Source organism: Loxodonta africana, chromosome 3 (assembly GCF_030014295.1).
Source record: "Loxodonta africana isolate mLoxAfr1 chromosome 3, mLoxAfr1.hap2, whole genome shotgun sequence".
Taxonomy (NCBI): domain Eukaryota; kingdom Metazoa; phylum Chordata; class Mammalia; order Proboscidea; family Elephantidae; genus Loxodonta; species Loxodonta africana.
The window spans coordinates 30,149,438-30,170,892 of record NC_087344.1 but is presented as its reverse complement, the minus strand read 5'-3'; the positions used below and the strand labels follow the sequence as shown (position 1 = coordinate 30,170,892).

Genomic DNA, 21,455 nt, shown 5'->3' with positions numbered 1-21,455 from the left:
CCCAGCTACCACCACTGACTGCTTTGATAGGGATTACAATAGAGGGTCCCAGACAGAGCTGGAGAAAAATTTAGAACAAAATTCTAACTCAAAAAGAAAGACCAGACTTGCTGGCCTGACAGAGACTGGAGAAATCCTGAGAGTATGGACCCTGGACACCCTTTCAGCTCAGTAATGAGGCCACTCCTTCAGCCGAAGATTAAACAGGCCCATGGAACAAGAGTAAAAGCGCGCACCAGCCCTGGGGCACAGACTGGGAGTCAGGAGGGAACAGGAAAGCTGGTAATAGGGAACCCAGGGTTGAGAAAGAAGAGTGCTGACATGTTGTGGAGTTGCTAACCAATGTCATACAACAACGTGTGTACTAACTGTTTGATGAGGAACTAGTTTGTTCTGTAAACCTTTATTAAAAGTTCAGTTAAAAAAATGTTTATTTTCTGGTTATTTAAAAAATTTAATTGACTATAAAACTAAGAATTGTTATAATTTGGTATTATTTGAGTGTTTTAGGTTTTTATTGCTGACTTCATTGACGTGAGATTATTCGTTGTGCTCTAGATAGCTGTGTACAGGTATTTCAGATTTCAGTTTTCATGTAGTGGTACAGTTTTTTAGTTTTAATTGGGATGTTTTTAAAAATATTTTAGAAGGTAAATGTTCATACACAGTAATATTTGGTATTTTTTGAGTAATGTAATAGGTATTAGATTACTGGAGGGACAAAGTTTTGAAGAACTGATGCCTTTGAATTACGATATTGGCAGAGAATACCGAATATACCATAGACTGCTAGAAGAATGAACAAACCTGTCTTGGTAGCAGTACAGCCAGAATGCTCTTAGAAGCAAGGATGGTGATACTTCATTGCATGTACTCTGGACTTGTTATTGGAGGGGTCACTCCCTGGAGACAGACATTATACTTGGTAAAGCAGAGGGTCAGCAGAAAAGAGGAAGACCCTCGACAAGATGAACTGACACAGTGGCTGCAACAGTAGGTTCAAACATAGCAATGATTGTGAGAATGGTGTAGGACCGGGCAGTGTTTCATTCCATCGTAAATACGGTTGCTGTAAGTTGGAACTGACTCAAGGGCATATAACAACAAAACGTTGCAAGGTTGAAGGCTATAGATAAAATGGTGACTTTTTAGAGTAGAGGTTTATTATTGTTGGTAATTGTTGTTGCTGTTAGGAATAAGTTTTGGTATATAGCGTATCTTGAAACTAATAGTTATTTTGATATATATTAATTAGGCATCGACTAGTGTCTTAGTCATCTAGTGCTGCTATAACAGGAATACCACAAATGGATGGCTGTAACAAACAGAAGTTAATCCGCTCACAGTCTAGTAGGTTACAAGTCCAAATCCAGGGTGTCAGCTCCAGAGGAAGGCTTTCTCTTTCTGTCTGCTCTGGAGGAAGGTCCTTGTCATCCATCATCCCTTGGTCTGGGAGCATCTCAACGCAGGAACCTTACGTCCAAATGACGCACTCTGCTCTTGGCACTGCTTTCTTGGTAGTATGAGGTCCCCATGTCTCTCTGCTCACTTCTCTCTTTTATATCTTAAGAGATTGACTTAAGATACTACCTAATCTTGTAGCCGTCATCAGTATACTTGCTGCTAATCCATGTTATTACATCATAGTGATAGGATTTACAACATATAGGAAAATCATATCAGAAGATAAAATGGCAGAAAATCATACAATCACACAAAGGAATCATGACCTAGCCATGCAGACAGATACTTTGGGACACAATTCAATCCATGACGACTAGTTTTTATTTCATATTTGTTGGTATAATTACGGGTAAAATATTAATGCTTTTGAGTCAGTTTAGTTATGTCATACATTTAATTGTTAGCACTTTTGAGTGTAACAGAAGTATTATTTTTAAGAGGGGAAGCATGGAACCTTATCTATCTTCTGTACAGTCACCACTTTAAAGACATGTATTTGATAAGTAACGTTGGCTTCACAACCCTGTGCCAGCGACCATGGTTGGCACGGTGGTCACTGAGCAGAATAAGAGAACAGCATCCTAATGAAAAGACTAGAACCAGTCACAGAACAGGCTAGAATGCTAAAGACAACATTATCAGAAGGAGCAATTAAGGCAGAGATACATTAAGAAATGGCGGAAGTGCTCGCTTCGGCAGCACATATACTAACATTGAAACAATACAGAGAAGATTAGCATGGCCCCTGCGCAAGGATGACACGCAAATTCGTGAAGCATTCCATATTTTTAAGTTGGCGAAATGGACACGAAAAGAGAGAGTGGAGGGAGGGAGTGGGCTGTCTCAATATGGAGAGAGCAATTGGGAGTGTGTAGGAAGGTATATGTAAGTTTTTGTGTGAGAGACTGACTTGATTTGTAAACATTCACTTAAAGCACAACAAAAATTTTTTTAAAAAAGAAAAGCTTTCACAAAGCAAGATAAAGCTACCCCCTGGTGCTTGCTGTTATAGTGAATGCTGCAAAGCATGCATAATGTAGATTAAAGATAAATTGTGCTGTGAGGAAAAAAAAAAAAAAAAAGAAATGACTGACATGAGTACTAAGTGCATACTAGGGCAATTACCTGGGATGTCCCATGAAACCATGACCCTCAACTTCTAAACTAAGAAAGCAAATCCCACGAAGTATTTAGTTGTAGCTAAGCAGCCTCAGTGCTTGCAATACAGCTAGGACTTCTTTCTTCAGTACGATCGGATCCTGATCATGTGCTACCTCTTGAAATGGCTGAAGGTCAACTAATTCTTTTTGGTATAATGACTCTGTATTCCTTCCATCTTCTTTTGATGTTTCCTGCATCATTTAATATATTCCCCATAGAATCCTTCACTATTGCAACTCGAAGCTTGAATTGTTTTTTCAGTTCTTTCAGCTTAAGAAATGCTGAGCACATTCTTCCCTTTTGGTTTTCTATCTCCAGCTCTTTGCATATGTCATTATAATACAACGTCTTCTCGAGGCGCCCTTTCAAATCTCCTGTTCAGTTCTTTTACTTCATCATTTCTTCATTTTGCTTTAGCTGCTTGACGTTCTAGAGCAAGTTTCAGAGTCTCCTCTGATATCCATCCTGGCCTTTTCTTTCTTTCCTGTCTTTTCAATGACCTCTTGCTTTCTTCATGTATGATCTTCTTCATTTCTCAACTCCTCTGGTCTTCGGTCATTAATGTTCAGTGCATCAAAACTGTTCTTGAGATGGTTTCTAAATCAGGTGGGACATACTCAAGGTTGTATTTTGGTTCTTGTACATAGGCTGGGTCTGATTTTCTTCAGTTTCAGCTTGAACTTGCATATGAGCAATTGATGGTCTGTCCCACAGCTGACCCCTGGCCTTGTTCTGACTTATGATATTGAGCTTTTCCATCGTCTCTTTCCACAGATGTAGTTGATTTGATTCCAGTGTGTTCCATTTGGTGAGGTCCATGGGTATACCAAAAACCCACCAAACCCACTGCCGGCGAGTCGATTCCAACTCATGGCAACCCTGTGGGACAGAGTAGAACTGTCCCATAGAGTTTCCAAGGAGCGCCTGGCAGATTTGAACTGCCAACCTCTTGGCTAGCACCTATAGCACTTAATCACTACGCCATCAGGGTTTCCTCCATGGGTATAGTCGCTGTTTATGTTGGTGAAAAAAGGTATTCGCAATGAAGAAGTTGTTATCCTTGCAAAATTCTGTCATTCGATCTCTGGCACCATTTCCATCACCAAGGCCATATTTTTCAATTATCAACCTTTCTTCTTTGTTTCCAACTTTTGCATTCCAATCACCAGTAATTATCAATGCATGTTTGATCAATTTCAGACTGCAGAAGCTCATAAAAAAAAATTTGCAGTTTCTTCATCTTTAGCCTTAGTGGTTGGTGCGTAGATTTGAATAATAGTCGTATTAATTGGTTTTCCCTGTAGGCGTATGGATATTACCCTATCACTGACAGCGTTGTACTTCAGGATGCATCTTGAAATGTTCTTTTTGACAATGAATGCAAGGCCATGCCTTTTCAAGCTGTCATTCCGGACACAGTAGACTATACGATTGTCCAATTCACAACAGCCAATACCAGTTCATTTCAGCTCAATAACGCCTAGGATATTGATGTTTATGTGTTCCATTTCGTTTTTGACAATTTCCGATTTTCCTAGATTCATATTTTGTACATTCTAGGTTCTGATTATTAATGGATGTTTGCAGCCGTTTCTTCTCATTTTGAGTTGTGCCACATCAGCAAATCAGGGTCCCCAAAGCTTTACTCCAGCCACATCATTAAGGTCAACTCTACTTTGAGGAGGCAGCTCTTCCCCAGTTGTCTTTTGAGTGCTTTCCAACCTGGGGGGCTCATCTTCCGGCACTGTATGAGACAATGTTCCGCTACTATTCATATGGTTTTCACCGGCTAATTCTTTTCAGAAGTAGAGTGCCAGGCCCTTCTTCCTAGTCTGTCTTAGTCTGGAAGCTCAGCTGAAACCAGTCCTCCATGGGTGACCCTGCTGGTATCTGAATACCGGTGGCATAGCTTCTAGCATCACAGCAACATTCAAGTCCCCACAGTACGGCAAACTGACAGACAATGAAAGCACTGGTGAAAAACAAGGCTTCAGAAATCAATGGAATATCAATTGAGATGTTTCAACAAATGGATGCAGTGCTGGAAGTGCTCACTTGACTATGCCAAGAAATATGGGAGACAGCTTCCTGGCCAATGGACTGGAAGAGATCCATATTTATGCCAGTTCCCAAGAAAGGTGATCCAACCGAATGCGGAAATTATTGAACAGTGTCATTAATATCGCACGCAAGCAAAATTTTGCTGAAGATCATTCAAAAGTGGCTGCAGCACTATATCGACAGGGAACTGTCAGAAATTCAGGCCAGATTCAGAAGAGAACGTGGAACCAGGGATATTGTTGATGTCAGGTGGATCCTGACTGAAAGCAGAGAATACCAGAAGGATGTTTACCTGTGTTTTAATGACTATATAAAGGTATTCAACTGTGTGGATCATAACAAATTATGGATAACATTGCAGAGAATGGGGATTCTGGAACACTTAATTATGCTGATGAGGAACCTGTACCGAGATCAAGAGGCAGTTGTTTGAACAGAACAAGGGGATACTAAGTGGTTCAAAGTCAGGAAATGTGTGCATCAGGGTTGTATCTTTTCACCATACCTATTCAATCTATATGCTGAGCAAATAATCTGAGAAGCTGGACTATATGAAGAAGAACGGGGCATCAGGATTGCAGGAAGGCTCATTAACAATCTGCGTTATGCAGATGACACAACCTTGCTTGTTGAAAGTGCAGAGGACTTGAAGCACTTCCTAATGAAGATCACAGACCACAGCCTTCAGGATGGATTACACCTCAACATAAAGAAAACAAAAATCCTTACAACTGGACCAATAAGCAACATGATAAATGGAGAAAACACTGCAGTTGTCAAGGATTTCATTTTACTTGGATTCACAATCAACACCCATGGAAGCAGCAGTCCCACATAGCATTGGGCAAATCCACTGCAAAGGACCTCATTAAAGTGTTGAAAAGTGAAGATGTCACCTTGAAGACTAAGTTGCGCCTGACTGAAGCCATGGCATTTTCAATCGTATCATATGCACATGATAGCTGGAGAATGAATAAGGAAGACCGAAGAAGAACTGACGCCTTTGAATTGTGGTGTTGGCGAAGAACATTGACTATACCGTGGACTGCCAAAATAAACAAATCTGTCTTGGAAGAAGTACAGCCAGAATGCTCCTTAGAAGCAAGGATGGCGAGACTACGTCTTACATACTTTGGACGTGTAGTCAGGGAGGACGAGTCCCTGGAGAAGGACATCATGCTTGGTAAAGTACAGGGTCAGCATACAAGAGGAAGGCCCTTAACGAGGTGGACTGACACAGTGGCCGCAACGATGGGCACAAGCATAACGACAACTGTCAGGGTGACGCAGGACTGGGGAGTGTTTTGTTCTGTTGTTCATAGGGTTGCTATGAGTTGGAACCAACTCAACGGCACCTAACAGCAACAACAAGCAGCCTCAGAAGCTGTTTTTTTTTTTTTGATAAAAATATATATCACACATTTACCAATTTAACTTTTTCCAGGAATACAACTTACTGACATCAATTACATTAACTGGCTCTAAAACCCTTACCCTTAATCAGTGTGAATTTTTTATCACCAGTAACTCAGTGCTCCATAAGAAAAAAACTCCCTCTTTCCCCCTCCCTCCAACTCTGGTTACCACTAATAATCTTTGGTCTCTGTACATTTGCTTTTCTTGTTTTTTATACAAGTGATGTCATATGATATTTGTCCTTTTGTGATTGACTTATTTTACTCAACATAATGTCTTTCAGCTCCATCCATGCTGACGCATGTATCAGGACTTCATTTCTGTTTCTGGCTGAGTAATATTCTATTGTATGTATGAACTACATTTTATTTATCCATTTATTTGTTGATGGGCATTTAGGTTGTTTCCACCTTTTAGTGCTTCTGTTCTACCTCCTACTTTATTGTGTAGTACCTGGGGTCTTAAAAGCTTGCAAGTGGCCATCCAAGGTACAATACTTGATTTCTATTCACCTGGAGCAGCAGTAGAAGAGTCAGGAGTAGGAGGAGGAAATGGAATGCATGCCTAATGCTTCCATGAACAAACATTGCCTTTGCCTTGACACCAGAGGAAATAGAAGGTGCCCAGCTGCAATTACTGAACATATTGATCAAAGATTCTATAAAAGAATCCTAATCAAAATGGGGAGGAATACAGAACTCAAAATTCTCATGGAATCTAGACTTTCTGGAGGTTAATATTAAAGCTGAATGAACCCTTTATACTGTTGCCCTGAGATAACCTTTAAACCTTAAATCAAAAATATTCCCTGAGGTCTTCTTTAAACCAAACAGTAGGTTAGCTTATTTAGTTAAGGATGTTTTCCTGGAACATCGTGCTCTCTTTTAGAATTATCTTTTTGGATAAAACTGACAAAAGCACCTGGAAAAGGCAGATAGGAAGCACAGGGTGCAGTGAGTTCATGTTAATGTGGAAAAAACAATTTGGAAAAGGAGGGTGAGATTGGTTGCTCAACTTGAAAACTGTAACCAATGTCACTAAATTGTGTTACTATTGTTGCTGTCAAGTTGGTTCTGACTCATAGTGACCCTGTGTACAACAGAACGAAACACTGCCCAGCCCTGCAACATCCTCACAATTGTTGCCATGCTTTAGCCCACTGTTACAGCCACTGTGTCAGCTCATCTCATGGAGGGTCTTCCTCTTTTTCTCTGACCTTCTCCAGCAACCAGTCTTTCCTGATAACATGTCCAAATTACATAAGACAAAGTCTCACCATCCTGACCTCTAAGGAGCATTCTGGCTATACTTCTTCCAAGACAGATTTGGTTATTTTTGTGGCAGTCCACGGTTTGTTCAATATCCTTCTCCAACACCATAATTTAAAGGTATCAGTTCTTCAGTCTTCCTTACTCACTGTCCAGCTTTCATATGCATATGAGGTGACTGAAAATACCACGGACTGGGCCAGGTGCACCTTAGTGCTTAAAGTGACATCTTTGCTTTTTAACACTTTAAAGAGGTCTTTTCCAGTGCATCTGCCCAATTCCACTGAATTGTTCATGTAAAAATTGTTGAATTGGTGTATGTTTTCCTATGTATACGTTAACAGTAAAAAAAAAAAAGATTAAATGAAATAAAAGTGAAAAATTGAAAATGAGAGTGAAAAATCATGTTGTCAGATGTTCCTTTACAACATAATTATATAAATGGATTTAGTTACTGTTATGGATTGAGTCCCCCCAAAATACGTGTTGTAAATCCTAACCCTTAGTCCTGTGGTTATAATCCCATTTGGCTATGGTTTTGTTTTTTTTTTTATCATGTTAGTGAGGCAGTGTGTTTTAAATCAATCTCTTTTGAGATACAAAACAGCAGATTAAGCAAGAAAGCAGAAATGAAGGGGAAGATATATGCCACGTGATCACCAAGGAATCTAGGAACAGAAAGTAAAAAATACAAGGAATTTCCAACAGAGCCAACAGTCTTGCTCTAGAACTGGTGCCCTGAATCTGGATGTTTAGCCCTCTAAACCATGAAAAAATAAATTTCTGTTTGTTAAATCCACCTAAACCAACCAACTAACTACTTCTGGTATTTCTGTCATAGCAGCATTAGATAACTAAGACGGTTACCTAATACAAGTTCCCCAATCCACAGGAATAGTATGCATCATCACTTTTCTTTCAGTAGGAAAAAATGAAAAATTTATTGTGACACTGAGAGCCCCTGACTTCCTGGAAGAACTGTTAGGAACTGGTTCATTACCAAATGGAAATCTTGTTGTTGTTGTTAGGGAGGAAAAATTTCAGTTTTCACAAGAAATCTTTTAAAAATTGCAGGGAAAGAACTGGGTCTTAATCACAATGTCTACCTCAATTAAGTTAATTTTGGGAGGAGGGTGAATTAAAAGAAAATACATATTTACCATAAATGGGAACAACTGCTATCAGTGAATCTGCAGGTCACCAATTGTCATGGATTGAATTGTGTCCCTCAAAAACATGTGTTTCAGTTTGGCTATGGCCATGATTCCCAGTATTGTGTGTAACTGTCCACCATTTTTTCATCTAATGTTATTTTCCTATGTGTTGTAAATCTTACCTCAATGATGTTAGTGCGGGGGGATAGGCGGCAGTTATGTTAATGAGGCAGGGCTCAGTCTACAAGACTGGATTGTGTCTTGAGCCATTTTCTTTTGGGATATAAAAGAGAGAAGCGAGCAGAGAGATAAAGGGACCCTATACCACCAAGAAAGCAGAGCCAGGAGCACAGCACAGCCTTTGGACCCAGGGTTCCAGCATAAAGAAGCTCCTCGTCCAGGGGAAGACTGACGACAAGGAGCTTCTTCCAGAACTGGCATAAAAAGTCTTCCCCTGGAGCTGACACCTGAATTTGGACTTCTAGCCTACTAGACTGTGAGAGAATAAACTTCTGTTTGTTAAAGCCATCCACTTGTGGTATTTCTATGATAGCAGCACTAGATGACTAAGACAGAATTTGGTACTGAGAATGGGGTGCTGCTCTAACAGATACCTAAATGTGGAGGCAGTTTTGAAGCTGTGACTACAAAGAGGACTGGCAACAGCAGAAAAGCAGCAGAGGACCAGCAGCAGAAAGGAACTGAGAGTGGCAGAGAAGTGGCAGCAGCAGAACCAGGAGAGTAGTGCAAGACAACATTGGAGCTGACCAATGGGGCAAAAGCACCGAGTGCCTTTGCGCAGCAGGCTTCCTGGTGGAGTTGGGTGTCTCTGAGCACTTATTGGTGCAGCAACAGAGCTTTGGACGCTTGTCCCAGCAGGGCAGATGAGGGCAGAGAGGTCTGGCGGGCTGAGAGGTCAAGAAACCAGCAGGCAGAAGCTGAAAAGACAAGAAATACAGGAAGCCTAGCTGCCTCAGTCTCAAAGGGTATGGCCACAACTTCTGGGGTTTATAAAGGGTGGAGCCATGGCCTTTGGTGTTTATAATGGCAGAGTTGCCACTAAGATGCGCTAGGAGGATGGTGCACCTAAAACCGAGGGAATGGAGTTGCCATTCCAGTAGGTCTGGAAGGTGGAGCTAAAGCCCTGAACCAAGGGGCCTCCACTCAGATTCCACAGAGTGTGGCCAATACCTAGAGTCTGGAGCATAGGGCCATTGTATAAATGGTCTCAGAGAACAGAGGATTATTTTTAGGCATTGAGGGCTAATGCAATGTGTTCTGCTGATTTGCTTGGTGCCTGTTCTACCATTGTACTTTGGAAACAGGTAACTTGTATTCTAGATTTCACCGATAATAGAGGACTTTTTGGGTTTTGGACTTGAAGTTGATTTAACACTTTTGCTATGATATCATGGAGTGAATATGTTTTACACGTGGCAAACAAGAATTTTGGGGGGCCAAAGTGTGGAATGCCATGGATTGAAATGTCCCCCAAAAATACGCATATCAATTTGGCCAGGCCATGATTCCCCGTATTGTGTGATTGTCCACTGTTTTGTCATCTGATGTGATTTTCCTACGTATTGTAAATCCTGACTCTACAATATTAATAACAGGAAATAGGCAGCACTTATGTTAATGAGGCAGGACTCAATCTACAAGATTGGACTGTATCCGAGCAAATTTCTTTTGGAGTATAAGAGAGAGAAGTGAGCAGACAGCTGGAATCTATACCACCAAGAAAGTAATGCCAGGAGTAGAGTGCGTACTTTGGACCTGGGGTTCCTGCACAGAAAAGCTCCTGGTTCAGGGGATAGTTAATGATAAGGACCCTCCTCCAGAGCTAACAGAGGAAGCCTTCCTCTAGACCTGACATTCTGAATTTGGACTTCTGGCCTATTAGACTGTGAGAGAATAAAATTCTGTTTGTTAAAATTATCCACTTGTGGTATTTCTGTGATAGCAGCACTAGATGACCAAGACACCAATCGTCTGTTAGTTCATAATACTGTGGTGTTGAGTATTGCTGAGATGCTGAAAGCTATGCCACCAGTATTTCAAATACCAGCAGGGTCAACCATGGTGGCAGACTTCAGTGAAGCTTCAGCACTAAGACACACTAGGAAGAAGGACCTGGCAGTCTACTTCTGAAAAAATCAGCCAGTGAAAACCTTATGAAGAGCTGGGGAACATTTTATGACACAGTGCTAGAAATGAAGCCCCTCAGGTTGGAAGGTACTCAAGACACGGCTGGGGAACAGTTGCCTCCTCAAAGTAGTCAACCTTAATGATGATGACAGAGTCAAGTTTTTGGGACCTTTATTTTTTAAGACGGCACGACTCAAAATGAGAAGAAACAGCTGCAAACATCCCTTAATAATTGGAATGTGGAATGTACAAAGTATGAATCTAGCAAAATTGGAAGTTATCAAAAATGAAATGAATTGCATAAAGATCGATATCCTAGGCATTAGTGAGGTCAAACGGACTGGTAGTGGTCATTCAGAAATGAACAATCATATGATCTACAATAACAAACCGGAGAGAAATGGCATCAAGTTCATTGTCAAAGGAACATTTCAAAATCTATCCTAAAGTACAACACTATCAGTGACAGGATAATATCCATGCATGATATCATGTGGTAAATATGTTTTACATATTTCTTCTACAAGGAAGACCAGACTAATATTCAAATTTACACACCAACCAATAAGGCCAAAGATGAAAAAATTGAAGATTTTTACCAACTTCTGCAGTCTCAAACTGATCAAATATACAATGAAGATGCACTGATCATTACTGCTGATAGCAATACTAAAGTGCCTCTCTTACTGAGGTCACGAATGAGAATTTTCTTCAGCCAGTATTCACATTCCATGGACATGTGGAATGAAATATCATATTTTCACTACAGTACCTGCTCCTGCTGCTCAATAATGTTCTGTGTAACAAAAGGAAGGGATCCACTCACCAGTGTAGAAAGGATGACTCCGAGGCTCCACACATCTAATGTGAGCCCATCATAATTTTCTCCCTGGAAAAGTTCTGGGGCAGAATACAGGGGACAACCACAGAAGGTATCCAGCTTGTTGCTGACGTTAACTTCATTGGTGAAGCCAAACTGTGCAAGTTTTATATTTATACTAGCATCCAAGAGTAGGTTGTCTGCCTTTAGGTCTCTATGAACAACATTTTGGTGGTGACAGCAATGCACAGCAAACACTATCTGGCAGAATATTGTTTGAACATTTTTTTCCTTCATATTTCCTTAGGCCACTAGCTGATCAAACACTTGTGGTCCACTAGCACAGTCTATATAACTATGTAGAGTATGTTCTCATTTTCAGTCACTTCGTAACCTCACAATATTGCAATGATTGATTGACAGCCTTCATAATTTTTACCTCATCCTCATGGGACAGTTGATGGAGGCTGCAGGAGCTCTACCAGCGAGGATGTGCCAGGTCAACTTCACCTTGGGAAAGATACTCTTGAAAAGAGTTCTCAGGCTGCAGTAGTCTCCTTAACACATAGGGCTGAGAGGCCCTGTAGCATGTTGGACTTGGTGACTGGGATTCAGGGGTTCCAAAGAAGTATGAGAAATGAAAGAAGCTGTAGAAGTAGAAAAATTAAATGAACAAAAAGAATAGGAAAAAGGATAAATTTGAAAAAGTGTAAAGGAATAAACACTTTTCAAACATTTTAAAAATAGTAATAAAAAGAGAAAGAGAATAAAAATATAAAGATGAAATAAGAAAAAAAAAAAAGATAGAAAGAAACATGATTGGAAAAGATGAAAGAGTAAATGAGGAGGCAGGGCTAAGATGGTGGAATAGTCAGATCCTTCGTGTCGTCCCTCTTACAAGTAAGACCCCCAAAAAACAAGTGAATTGAATATATATGACAATCCAGGAGCCCAAATCATCAAAGACAGAGCTGAAGAATCAGAGTGAGTGGCAGGTTTTAGGAGAGACAATTCATAAACAACAGAAAAGGGGAATTACACATTGCAGGATCACCTGTGTCCTGCTAGGTGAATCTGCATGGCATACCAGGCTGAGGCAAGTAACAACATCCTAAGTTGAAACTCACCCCATCTGGTGCAGCCAAGCAGCAGTAAATCTGCACACACCTCTAGAACCAAACAGGAGCAACACCAGACCTGTGCACATTAAATATAATCTCCCAACGTGCCATGTGCGCTAACACCAAAACCCTTTCCCCACCAGGACTCCATGGTCAAGAAGCACTCTTCTCTTCACCCATCCCCACCCCACTGCAACACCAGTCCTGTGACATTCAACACCACGCCCCCAAACCAGGAATTCATGGCAGATCCAGAGGCACTTACTCCTTCATCCAGCCATTGGCATAGGGTGTCCTCAGACTTGCAGCACCCTTCACACTGCTGTTCACCCCACCCCAGTGCCTTGTGGGCCAATCCAACACCACCCACCCCCATGAGGACAAAGCAGGCAGGGCATCTACCTGAAGTCCGTTTTTTCCTACAGTAGCCAAGTGGGAGCTGCTGATTTGTGATGTTTGACACTGCCCTGCCTCCTATGAAGGAGCCTCACCTACCCCCAGGACCCCAGTACCACCCATTCCATCTAGCCACTCACTATAGTGGCTAGACAGTTAGTGGTGCCTCCTAATCACTCTAGCCAATCGCACCGGGTACCCAAGTACCAGCTGCACTACTGCCCCCTCTATGTGCTCTAGCAGATGGGGACATGCCCTCCATATGATAATCCCCTGCCTTGTCCTACACATCATTCCCCACTACAACCAGGGACCTGTGCCTGCTCTGAACACCCCCATGCAGCCATCCCCCTCTAGGGCTGTCTCCACACCATGCATTCAGTAACTGATGATCTGGAAACCTGAGCCCCAAACAACTGCACTAGACTCCAGGGCTCACACACCTAGTAGTTGTTCTGACCACCTGGAGACAGGAGGTAAGAGCTTCAACAATGCCAACAACCAGTGTAGCACACACACCTAGCCTACACTGACATATCAAAACAAAACAAAAATACTGGATGTAGTAAACAAAAGTACAATAAATAAAAACACAAATATAATAACTTTTTGATGCCTCAGAAACAACCACCAATATCAAATCACATAAAGGAGGAGGACAAGAAGGCTCCAGCAAGTGACCAAAATAACCAGAAAACCTTTTGGAGGAAGATAAGGCAGTGGAACTACCTGATAAAGAATTCAAAAGACTAATATACAGAGCTCTCCAAGAGATCAAGGAGATCAGGCAACACACCGACCAAACTAAGGAACACACAAAGCAATAGAAGAATTCAGGAAACAATACAAGAAAAAACGAGCTGCTAGAAACCATACAGAAACATGAACTATAAATTCAAAAGACTAACAACAAGATTTCAGAACTAGACAACTCAAAAGAAGGTCATAATACAAAAATCACTTGGATTCCTCTACATCAACAAAAAGAACACCGAAGAGGAAATAACCAAATCAATACCATTCACAGTAGCCCCCAAGAAGATAAAATACTTAGGAATAAATCTTATCAAGGATGTAAAAGACCTATACAAAGAAAACTACAAAGCTCTACTACAAGAAATTCAAAAGGACATACTTAAGTGGAAAAACATACCTTGCTCATGGATAGGAAGACTTAACATAGTAAAAATGTCTATTCTACCAAAAGCCATCTATACATATAACACACTTCCGATCCAAATTCCAATGTCATATTTTAAGGGGATAGAGAAACAAATCACCAATTTCATATGGAAGGGAAAGAAGCCCCGGATAAGCAAAGCACTACTGAAAAAGAAGAAGAAAGTGGGAGGCCTCACTCTACCTGATTTCAGAACCTATTATACAGCTACAGTAGTCAAAACAGCCTGGTACTGGTACAACAACAGGCACACAGACCAATGGAACAGAATTGAGAACCCAGATATAAATCCATCCACGTATGAGCAGCTGATATTTGACAAAAGACCAGTGTCAGTTAATTGGGGAAAAGATAGCCTTTTTAACAAATGGTGCTGGCACAACTGGATATCCATTTGCAAAAGAATGAAACAGGACCCATACCTCACACCATGCACAAAAACTAACTCCAAGTGGATCAAAGACCTAAACATAAAGACTAAAACGATAAAGATCATGGAAGAAAAAATAGGGACAACCCTAGGAGCCCTAATACAAGGCAAAAACAGAATACAAAACATTACCAAAAATGATGAAGAGAAACCCGATAACTGGGAGCTCCTAAAAATCAAACATCTATGCTCATCTAAAGACTTCACCAAAAGAGTAAAAAGACCACCTACAGACTGGGAAAGAATTTTCAGCTATGACATCTCCGACCAGCGCCTGATCTCTAAAATCTACATGATTCTGTCAAAACTCAACCACAAAAAGACAAACAACCCAATCAAGAAGTGGGCAAAGGATATGAACACACATTTCACTAAAGAAGATATTCAGGCAGCCAACAGATTCATGAGAAAATGCTCTCGATCATTAGCCATTAGAGAAACGCAAATTAAAACTACGATGAGATTCCATCTCACACCAACAAGGCTGGCATTAATCCAAAAAACACAAAATAATAAATGTTGGAGAGGCTGTGGAGAGACTGGAACTCTTATTCACTGCTGATGGGAATGTAAAATGGCACAACCACTTCGGAAATCCTTCTGGCATTATTTTAAACAGTTAGAAATAGAACTACCATACAACCCAGAAATCCCACTCCTCGGAATATACCCTAGAGATACAAGAGCCTTCACACAAACAGATATATGCACACCCATGTTTATTGCAGCTCTGTTTACAATAGCAAAAATCTGGAAGCAACCAAGGTGTCCATCAACGGATAAATGGGTAAATAAATTGTGGTATATTCACACAATGGAATACTACGCATCGATAAAGAACAGTGAGGAATCTGTGAAACATTTCATAACATGGAGGAACCTGGAAGGCATTATGCCGAGCGAAATTAGTCAGAGGCAAAAGGACAAATATTGTATAAGACCACTATTATAAGATCTTGAGAAATAGTAAAAACTGAGAAGAACACATACTTTTGTGGTTACGAAGAGGGGAGGGAGGGAGAGGGTTTTTTATTGATTAATCAGTAGATAAGAACTGCTTTGGGTGAAGGGAAAGACAACACTCAATACATGGAAGGTCAGCTCAATTGGACTGGACTAAAAGCAAAGAAGTTTCCGGAATAAAATGAATGCTTCAAAGGTCAGCGGAGCAGGGGCAGGGGTCTGGGGAAAATGGTTTGCGGGGACTTCTATGTCAACTGGCAAAATAATTCTATTATGAAAACATTCTGCATCCGACTTTGAAATGTGGCGTCTGGGGTCTTAAATGCTAACAAGTGGCCATCTAAGATGCATCAATTGGTCTCAACCCACCTGGAGCAAAGGAAAATGAAGAACACCAAGGTCACACGACAACTAGGAGCCCAAGAGACAGAAAGGGCCACATGAACCAGAGAGCTACATCACCCTGAGACCAGAAGAACTAGTTGGTGCCCGGCCACAATCGATGACTTCCCTGACAGGGAGCACAACAGAGAACTCCTGAGGGAACAGGAGATCAGTGGGATGCAGACCCCAAATTCTCATAAAAAGACCATACTTAATGGTCTGACTGAGACTAGAGGAATCCTGGCGGCCATGGTCCCCAGACCTTCTGTCGGCACAGGACAAGGAACCATCCCCAAAGACAACTCATCAGACATGAAAGGGACTGGTCAGCGGGTGGGAGAGAGATGCTGATGAAGAGTGAGCTAATTATATCAGGTGGACACTTGAGAGTGTGTTGGCAGCTCTTGTCTGGAGGGGGGATGGGAGGATAGAGAGAGAGGGAAGCTGGCAAAATTGTCACAAAAGGAGAGACTGAAAGGGCTGACTCAATAGGGGAAGAGCAGGTAGGAGTACGGAGTAAGATGTATGTAAACTTATATGTGACAGACTGATTGGATTTGTAAACGTTCACTTGAAGCTTAATAAAAGTCAATAAAAAAAAAAAAAAGAAGGTCATAGGAAGCACAACTGAGACAAAGGAAGCCAGAATTAGTGAGATTGAAGATAAATACCTTGACATCACTTTGGTTGAGGAAAAACCCGAAAAAATAATGAAAAAAATGAAGAAAGCCTAAGAATTATGTGGCATACCGTCAAAAGGAAAAACCTGCAAGTGATCAGAGTATCAGAACAGGGAGAGATAAAAGGAAATACAGAGAACTGTTGAAGGTTTCCTGGCAGAAAACTTCCTTAATATCATGAAAGACAAGAAGGTATCTATCCGAGAAGCTCCACGAACCCCATACAGGATAGACCCTAAAGGAAAGTCACCAAGACATATCATAATCAAAATTGCCACAACCAAAGACAAAGAAAGAATGCTGAGAGGGCCTGGGGATAAATGAAAAGTCACCTACAAAGGAGAACCAGTAAGACTAAGCTCAGGTTACTCAGCGGAAATCATGCTGGCAAGAAGGCAATGGGATGACATATATGAAGGCTTGAAGGAAAAAGACTGCCAGTCAAGAATTACATATCCAGCAAAACTGTCTCTCAAATACGATGGTGAAATTAGGTCATTTCCAGATAAATAGAAATTAAAGGAATTTGTAAAAACCAGACTAGTATTATAAGAAACATTAAAGGGAGTCCTCTGGTTTGAGAACCAACAACATCAGGCAACAATCTAACACCATGACACAGGACATATCAACCAGATAGGGAGTTCACAAAAACGAATCAAAGCTAAAAGACTGAAAATAGGGAAACAGAGATGTCAATATCCAAATGACGACAACATCAAAACAAAAAACAGGGAATAAACGATGTAGTCATAGAACCTGAATATGGAGAGGAAGTTGATGCAATAGCAAAACAAAAAAACACTGGTTTAAACTTAGAAAAATAAAGGTAAATTTCAAGGCAACCACAAAGGAACCTAACAAACCTATCCATCATTAAAAAAGAAGAAAAACATAAAGACTCAGCAAACACAAAATCAGCAATAATGAAAGAGATGAAAAGAAAATACACGAACAAAAAGAATTCAGCACAGAAAATTAAGCAGTACAAAGATGCTGTCAACACCACACAAACAAAACAAAACAAAAACATCAAAATGACAGCAGTAAACTCATACCTATCAATAATTACACTGAAAATAAGTGGCTTGTCACCAGTAGACACAGAGTGGCAGGATAGATTAAAAAAACAGGATCCATCTATATGCTGTCTACAAGACATACACCTTAGACACAAAATATTAAAAATACTAAAACTCCAGGATGGTAAATAATATATCAAACAAACAATAACCAAAAAAGCACAGGAGCGGCAAAATTAAGCACTGATAAAACAACATTTATAGCAAAATCCACCATACAGGATAAGGAAGGACACTATAAAAAGATGAAAGGGTCAATATACCAGGAGGACAGAACCATAATAAGTATATATGCACCCAATGACATGGCTCCAAAATACGTAAAATAAACTGTAACAGCATTGAAAAGAGAAATAGTTTCACAATAATAGTAGGAGACTTCAACATACCACCTTGACTAAAGGACAGAACATCTAGAAAGGAACTCAATGAAGTTACAGAAGATATAAATGCCACAATCAACCAACTCAAGCTCATAGACATATACAGAACACTCCACTCCACCCAACTGCACCAAAGTATCCATTCTACTCCCACACATGGAACATTCTCCAGAAAAGACCACATTTAGGCCACTCAGCAAGCCTTAACAAAATCCAAAACACTAAAATAATATAAAGCATCTTCTTTGATTATAATGCCATAAAAGCGGAAATCAGTAACAGAAACAGCAAGGAAAAATCAACTTCAAGTAAATGGAACAACACCTTGCTTTAAAAACTACTAGATATTAGAACAAATCAAGAGGGGTATAAAAAATTTAATACAATCAGATAAGACTGAAAACACATATTATCAAAACCTTTGGGACACGGCAAAAGCAATGATTTACAGGTCAATTTATAACAATGAACACACACATCAAAAAAGAAGTGCCAAAATCAAACTATTAACCCTACCATTCAAAGAAATAGAAAGGGAGTAGCAAAAGAAACCCTCAGGCACCATAAGAGAGGAAATAATGAAGATTGGAGCATAAATAAATGAAATGGAGAATAGGAAAACAAAAGAATAAACAAGATCAAAAGTTGGTGCTTTGAAAAGATCAACAAAATGGACAAGCCACTGGCCAAAATGACAAAAGAAAACCAGGACAGGAAGCAAGTAACACAAATAAGAAATGAGACGAGTGATACCACAACAAATCCAACATAAATAAAAAGAATCACAACAGAATACTGAGAAAAGCTGCACTCCAACAAATTTGAAAACCTAGATGAAATAGACAAATTTCTACGAACACACTACCTACCTAAACTAATACAAACTGAGGTAGAAAAACTATATAGGCCCATAACAAAAGAAGAGATGAAAGAAGTAGGAAAAAATCTCCCAACAATAAAACCCCAGGGGGAGATGAGGTCAAGATTGTGGAGTAGTCAGTCCCTTCCTGTGATCCCTCTTACAATAAAAACCCGAAAAAACAAGTGAATTGATTATATATGACAATCTAGGAGCCCTGAACATCAAAGGCAAAGTTGAGGAATCAGACTCAGTGGCAGGGGGAGGGAGAGACAGTTAAGAAGCAGCAAGGGTTGCCAGACCTACCCCAGTGGGAACTGGCACCCTGCAGGCTTGATCGGCTGGCTCGTGGGTGAGGCAAGAAGTGGTGCTCAGGGATGTGTTCTCCACATCAGGAGAGACCAAGTGGCAGAGAGTACGCACAACCCTCCAGAACCAGTGAGAAGCGCTCTTCAATTGGCAAAAGATAAGAACATGCATCTAACCTACTTTGCAGATCAAAAACATCCACTTTGGGAAGCACCTCTCTCCCATTTACCTGCCCCCTCCCCACTCTGCACTGGGTCCGGAGCGGCTTCAGGGACTGTCGCATCCCCTGGGCTGGAAATAGGACCCATCACATGCCCAGAGCCATCCTCTTAGCTTTGGAGAAGGAACAAATTAAGAAACCGAAAAAAATAATCTGCCAGCTCTCCTAAGCCAGGAACGCAGGGCAGACACAGCTTCTTTGCTCAGGCACAAGCAGAAGGGGTCCACGGACTTTGAAAGCCTTTCAGTCCTGCATAGACCTGTGTGGGCCCATTTCAACAACATAGGCCCTCATTAGCACAGTTCAACAGTGTATGTAACTGAAGCCTATTTTCAACTGTAACACATATAAGGTGGAGTGGCAGGTTTCTGACATTTGACACTGCTCTGCCCATTAAGCAGGGTCCTCACCTTCCCACATCGGGTGCCTGAGGACTCATGGCTCCACCTACATAACCTAGGCACCCTTGACAGGGTTCAAGAATAGGTGGTGCCTCCCTGTCCTTACAGCCAACAACAGTGGGTGCCCATAGTTTGGCTGCAAAACCCACCCACCTATGTGGTCTAGGGAACAAGGAAGCACTTTCTTCCCAGACACTCAGGGACAACCGTCAGCTCCCTGCCTTGCTTAGCGCATGACCCACTACTGCAGCCAGATACCAATCACCCTTCACATCTAGGGCTATAGGTGAGAGCCTGCACCACACACTTGTTGATCAAATACCTGGACACGTGAGCTGAATTAATACAAAAAAAGTAAATGGACTCCTGGGTTCACATATGCAGTAATAGCTCTACTCCCCTGATGACAGGACGTGACAGCTTCAAAGGCGCCAAAAATCAAACTAGCTCAGACGAACAGCATATTTGGCCATATCAAAACAAAACAAGAAGCTAGACAGAGTAAGCAAACACTAAATAAATATAATAATTTATTGATGGTTTGGCAATAACAATGAATATCAAATCACATAAACAGGCAGACCATAATGGCTCCAGCAAGCACCCAAAAACAGATACAAGAAATCTTCTGGAAGAAGATAATTTCTTGGAATTATCAGAGGCAGAATTCAAAAGATTAATATACAGAGTTCTTCAAGAGATCAGGGAGGAAATCAGGCAAAATGCAGAACAAGCCAAAGAACATATGAACAAAGCAATACAGGAACTTAAGAAGGTTATACAAGAGCATAATGACAAATTTAACAGGCTGCAAGAATCCATACAGAGACAACAATCAGAAATCCAAAACATTAACAATAAAATTTTAGAATTAGACAACTCAACAGAAAGTCACAGGAGCAGAACTGAGGCAATAGAAGTCAGAATTAGTGAGACTAAAGATAAAAACTTGAAATCAACTTATTTGAGGAAAAATCAGATGAAAGAATTTTTTAAAAATGAAGAAAGCCTATGAATTATGTGGGACTCTATCAGGAAGAATAACCTATGAGTGACTGGAGTACCAGAACAGGAGAAGGAGGGAATAAAAGAAAACACAGAGAGAATTGTTGAAGATTTGTTGGCAGAAAACTTCCCTGATATCGTGAAAGATGAGAAGATACCTATCCAAGAAGCTCATCGAACTCCACACAAAGTAGATGCCAAAAGAAAGTCACCAAGATATATTATAATCAAAATTGCCAAAACCAAAGATAAAGACAGTTTTATGCATGAATGTCTTTGAAAGTAGGAAAGAAAAAGAAAAATTTTCCCATACTCCTTACACATCTATGGCTTCTCTGCCATGTTATCTTTTTTCAGGTTTGAGAAAATATAAAGGAGAAAGCTACCCAACATTACTCACATGAATATTGTTTCTGTCCAGTATTCCCACTCAGATGTGTTGTAAAGAATGAGGGACATCTGAAGATGCTCCCACATTCCTTAATTAATGTCTTAGGCTGGGTTCTCTAGAGAAGCAAAACGAGTAATGCATTCTATGTAGAGAGATTTA

General features: G+C 40.6%; 1 non-coding gene across 1 annotated transcript; it reads left to right on the top strand.

Annotated features, from left to right (window-relative positions):
• The first annotated feature begins 2,147 nt into the window (after positions 1 to 2,147).
• LOC111751532 (U6 spliceosomal RNA) lies at positions 2,148 to 2,254 on the top strand. Its single transcript, XR_002786643.1, has one exon. It is a non-coding gene; the product is annotated as a U6 spliceosomal RNA (small nuclear RNA).
• Positions 2,255 to 21,455: the final 19,201 nt, after the last annotated feature.